Source organism: Vulpes vulpes, chromosome 7, assembly GCF_048418805.1.
Source record: "Vulpes vulpes isolate BD-2025 chromosome 7, VulVul3, whole genome shotgun sequence".
Taxonomy (NCBI): Eukaryota; Metazoa; Chordata; class Mammalia; order Carnivora; family Canidae; genus Vulpes; species Vulpes vulpes.
The window spans coordinates 112626296-112632295 of record NC_132786.1 but is presented as its reverse complement, the minus strand read 5'-3'; positions in this window follow the sequence as shown (position 1 = coordinate 112632295).

Below are 6000 nucleotides of genomic sequence, written 5' to 3'. Positions count from 1 at the left end.
ATAAATGTTTTCGTGTTGAAAAATAGTTGAAAACAGGGCAGCCCGGGTGGCTCAGCAGTTTAGCGCTGCCTTCAGCCCAGGGCGTGATCCTGGAGACCCGGGACTGAGTCCCACATCGGGCTCCCTGCATGGAGCCTGCTTCTCCCTCTGTATCTCTGCCTCTCTCTCTCTCTCTCTCTCTCTCTCTCTCTCTGTGTCTCTCATGAATAAATAAATAAAATCTTAAAAAAAAAAAAAGAAAAATAGTTGAAAACAAATGAGTTGTCTGTGAAAGTGCTTTGTGTTCTTTGAGAAAAGAACTTTGCTGTTTAGTGCAAGACATTTGTGACATCCTGGCTGCCTTCAGAGGAAAACCACACAGTGTTCCTTGATGGTTCTTGCCAGCATCTTCCACCCCTGGGAACTTGCTGGGGCTGATTCCTTAGAGGACAGGACCCAGACTTCATGGCCATTATTGGCTCATGCAGTCAGGTAAAGTTAAAACAACTTCTCTCTACCTGTTGGGAAACACATTCCACTCAGAAAGTCCTTCTCTGTGTCACCTCCTTCCTGTTTCCCTCAGTCGTTGCCTTAGGTGCTTCTAGGCTTTTGCCACCTATAACTGGCTGGATGGGTCGTACCCAAGAACCTTCTCCAGGTAATTCTCCTGAGTCATCTGTGCCTGTGTGGTGAGCCAGCCGTCCTCAGGGATGCTTCCTGGGAGTCTTAGGGACACTGAGCTCCCTTCACTGGCTCCTGCCTAAGAATCTTCCCCTGTCATTTGCTACAGGTTCTGGCTCTGGAACAGAGCTAACCTTGATGGTGATTTGAGGCTACTGATAGGCACAATGGCTTCTAAACCCAGGGGTGCATCAGAATCACCTGTTGTGCTTTGCAAATATTATACCAGAAAATGACTCTGGGATAGCTTTGGTGCACAAGAAAGCAGGGAATTACTCAAAGAGTGGTGAGAACATGTCAAAATGACATGGGCACCAGATTGAAGGCTAAATGTGGGACAATTTGAGCATTGCAATAAGCAGTGATAGTAATGGCGTATAAGCCACTGAATAAAAAAAAAGAAGTCACTAGTGCATACTCATATTTTTTTAAAAAGATTTTCTTTCTTTATTCATGAGAGACACAGACGGAGAGGCAGAGACACAGGCAGAGGGAGAAGCAGGCTCTCTGCAAGGAGCCCAATGCATGACTCAATCCCAGGACCCTGGGACCACAATCTGAGCCAAAGGTAGACGCTCAACCACTGAGCCACCCAAGCACCCCAGTGCATACTCATATAATTAGCTGAACAAGTAAATAAGAGAATGCTCATATATATACTATATATAATATAATATAATATAATATAATATAATATAATATAATATAATATAGTATTTCTCCCATGCCAGAGATTCACCCACTGAAATGCTGCCTCAACAGATCTAGAGCAGGGCCCAGCACTTCCAGGCATAGCAGTTAAAGAAGAACGTGAAGTATTTGTCATCTGTTCACTCGCCAGTTGAAACCCGGTGTGTGTCAGGTGTCATCTGAGATGGGATACCAAGGGGTAAAAACTTCCTGCCCTCCTAGAGCTCACGGGGTGGTGGGGGTGCTACTTAGACATCTAAGGAGTCTCCCAGCAGGTGGGCTCTGGGAGGTCAGAACCTGGAAGGATGAAGCCCTTGCCGGGTGGATGGGGAAGAGGGCAAGAGGGCACGCACGACCCAGGGAGGCGAAGGCGCGGAGGAGGCAGGGCTGGAAGCAGGAGTGTGCGCAGGTTGCAACAGAGAGAGCCAGCGCCGGGGCAGGCCGGGGCCTGGGCAGGCTTCATCTCCGGAGCCACGTAATCTCCGCCACAGTCACGCTGTACACACAAGGAGCCAGCACAGTGAGACCGAGGGCCTCTCCGAAGGTCACAGCGCTGCTGCCCCAGAGCACATGCTTTTAACTCTTCGCTGGGCTTCAAGTCTTTGCTTTACTTTTCTTTTTTAAAAAAATTTTTTTAGATTTTTAAAATTCATGAGAGACACAGAGAAAGAGAGGCAGAGACACAGGCAGAGGGAGAAGCAGGCTCCATGCAGGGAGCCCGACGTGGGACTCGATCCCCGGTCTCCAGGATCACGCCCCGGGCTGAGGGCAGCGCTAAACCACCGAGCCACCTGGGCTGCCCAAGTCCTTGCTTTTCAACTGACCAGCAGTCTTGGTCTCATCTGGGAACGTGGTAGACGTGCAGAGCCTCAGGAAACCTGCACCTCGACCCGATCCCCGGGGACGTCATGTGCACCCTGAGGTCTGGAGAGTGCCAGTGCAGGTCCTTCTCTCCAGTGGCTGCTAGACGCGGGGACTGAGATAGGCCCGGGGCGGGGGGGCAGTTAGCAAGACCAGCTGGAGGTCTGTCCTGGGGCTCTCGTGAGAGGGGAGGGGGCCTGGTGGGACCAACACAGTGCCAACGAGGTCTTCTCCCCCACGTGGACTTCTCTCCACCTCAGGACTCTAAGTTCCTCGGGAATGTCCTGTGGGGCCATCTCCGGGAGGTCCAGCCCGGCGATGTCCGTCTGTCTGTGGTGGTCAACAGGTGTAGGCCACTCGGTGCCCCGCGGACGGATCACTCGCTCCAGACCTGGAGCTACAAGGCTGCCCACAGCTTCACACCCCTTCTGCACCTCTGACTCCTCCACCCGAGCACTGACTCACATCTGCAGGGATCTCTGTCCTCCTGCTGGTCCGTCCAGCCACTTCCTGGGCCCAGCCTCCTCCTGTTTACTCCAGTGGCAGGTGTGAACCGTGCAGGTGACGCCAGCAGGCAGGACGGAAGCGCATGTGGGAGCCCACACAGTGACAGGCCATCCACGCCCTGCAGATGCCTGGGACGTCACTCATCACTGAATAAAGAAAACCCCATGGCCCCTGTTACTGTCCTCATTTTGGCAAAAAAAAAAATTAAAAAATTAAAAATTAAATTACAAAATAAAGAAAAATCCCAAAGTAGCATTAACTACTATAGAATTGAGGGTTTTCTGTTCTGGGGAGCTCAGTTCAACCAAGACGTCTAGATACGAGTTTATGTCAAGTGATGGGTGTATTTTCTCTGAGTTTCCACAATCACTGACAACTCCCATATTATTAAGAACTCAGTCTTAACCCCCAAGTGACCTCAGGCCTGGGCTGTCATTCTCGGTTGTGGTACTGTGGGTGTTTTTACCCATCAGTTTGCCCAGATGGATGCTGTCTGCATTTCTTTTCCCTGGTTAGGATTTAAACCCTGAGGAATTGAGTGTGAACTAAAATGTATTTCCATTAAAGGCATTTCTACTGCCATGGGGAAAATCCCACCAAGTCATTCTGATGTCCCCATGACCCAATCATAATTAATATTAATAATAAGAACTAACACTTATTAAAAATGTCTGTAGTCACTAACTTGCCGCCCCCCCCATCCCCTAGTAAACGGGAGGGATCTGCCCTTTCCCTTTAGTGCCCTTTTGTGTGTCTTTCTCCCCTTGAATGCAGGGACTGGTTGTTGTTGTTGTTGTTTTATCTTGGATTCCCACTGGTCAAGCAGTCAGTTCAATGAATGGACACTGCAGACACCTGTGTCTAAGAAAATAGACGGTGGCACAAACAAAGAGAGGGCTCTGGGTGGGGTGGCACTGACCACCGGCCCATCCACACACTCCTTCTGCTATATGGACAGGGGGAGCCAGAGGAAAGGGAGGAAATCACTGGGAATTTGGAGATGGACGTGGTAATTTTGCAGAATGATGGATGGCCAGGTTTCTTGGTAAGCCCCAGTCCTATCGCACCCCTGAAAAGATGAGCTTCTCCAATCAAGAAAGTCAGATGACGTGCTGGGATTGAGCTCTGGTGAGACGAGGGGAGGAGGCTGTGTGCGTGGTGAGCCGTGCCTGGGGCGCTGTGGTTAGCTGTGCCCTGGCCCGATTCACCCATAGTCCTGAACACCTCCTGCCCAGCCTTGACCACTGGGGGCTGCCCCCTGGCCCCCGCGAGCCCCGCAGGGCCAACTTGTCTGTCCCATTCCCTTCCCTCCTTCCTGGTGCACCTCTTCTCAATCATCCAAGTCCATGAGCAACATCAGTCTCTGTCTCCAGTGCCTCTTTCCCTCTTAGGGACCCCATTAGACGTCCACCCGGTGGGAGCCCAAAGAACCTATTCTTGACCTCTCTGTGGCTCATTCTCCTTATCTGTAAAAGGGATAAATTTTAACGGAAAGAATATGTTGAAGGCATTTTGCTTAGTGCCTCAGAACATTAAATAAGCCAAGCCTGGGATTCTTGTGGTGCGATTATGCATATCCCACCTGCTGGGCGTCGGCCACAAGCAAGGACAGGAAGGGTGGCGGGAACCTGCCTGACTCCAGTGCACGGAGCCAGGGTGAGTGGGTGGAGGGAAATGACATCTGGGCCTTCCTGGGTCACGGTGCCCTTTGCCCTTGGGGAAAAAAACTGTTTAATTTGGGGAGGATCCCCCAAGAAAGCAGGCCCCCGAACGAGGGAGGCAGGATGCAAGAGCCGAGGCGAACGCCCAACAGCCAGACTCCCTTCCATGGGGCAGCGGAAGCAGGGTCCCCCAGGGGCTGGGGTGCCAAGGACCTCCATCCGGCCTCTCGATGCCCCACCTCAGATGGGAAAAGGGAGTGTCCCTCTGTATTCCTTGAGGTCTCATGACAAAAATGAAAGCTGACCTCAATAGACAAAAACTTACTGCTTAGCACTTAAGGATTCGTGAAGAATTAAATCACCAGCTCAGGAGTTAAAATGCAGTGCCTGGTGTGCAGAGTAGGTTTTCTTTCACCTTCTGCAGGAATTGAAACCTCACCTGTGTCCTAAGAGTCAGTCGGGAATGGAAAGGAGACACTCAAGGAGACGAAGCAGATGCCAGGAGCATGGTGAGCGACCGATGAGCCCCGTCACCCGTGCGACAGGGCCCAGGCCTCCCCACCCACCCGTACTGGGGGCCCTGCCGCACTGGGGGACGCTTGTCCCAGAAGGACAAGACATGCCTTGCCAAGTGGCAATGACCATTAGCATGCGAGCTGGGTCTGTGACCCTGCACAGGGGCTTAAGGCCTCTGTTCCCAGACACTGTTTTGTTTTGTATGGTTCTCACACGTTCTTTGATGGCCTCCCTGGGCGCTGGAAAAGTGGGGGGCTGTGGGGTGAGTTGTTAACAGGATTTCTGACCGGAGAATCCCCAGCACTTGGTAGTTGACTGGGGGGTGGGCTCCCAGTAATCAGACATGCGCTGCTGGAAACACAGACCCGGGCCTAGCAGGCTGCTTGGCATTGGAGAAGACCCCCCGGATGACGCCACGGCCGGCACCCAAGTGCCCCCAGGATGGGTGGGCCTAATTGCAGCTCCAGATCTCAAAGAAGAGTCTAGGCACCAACAGCACCCATATCATGAGATAGGGAAGGGGGAAGAGGAAGAAGGGGGATCCCACTTACAGACTGCTTTATGGGCTGGATGCTGTAAATCTGTTGTTTTTATTCTTTGCAAAAACAGCTTGAGATCGCGCTTATCGTGTCCATTTCAGAGATGATGAAACTGAGCTTTGCTCTTATTAAGTAAACTGGCCCAGTGTTCCCAGGGCTTGCAGCCACATCTGCCAGACTCCAAAACCCCAACCCTTTACACTGTATCACAAGGGCTCCCGTACACAAGGGTTCCCCATCAAGGAACCCCCCAGGGGGTGGCTAACAATCCACCATCGCATGTAGGTGGGTGCTGCGATAGACCCTTGCCTAACCCCACAAACCCTATGCCTCAACCCCGGAGGGGGGTGGTGAATTGATCTGTCCAAGTCCCAACACCTGGCACCTGTGAATGTGACCTTTTTTGGCAATAAGGTCTTTGCAGGGGTAATGAAGTTAAGGATCTTGACATGAGATCATTCTGGATTTAGGGTGAGCCCTAAATCCAATGACTGGTGCCCTGATGAGAGGAAAGGGAGCTCTGACACACAGAGACCCAAGAAGCAGGCCACATGAAGAGATGGTGT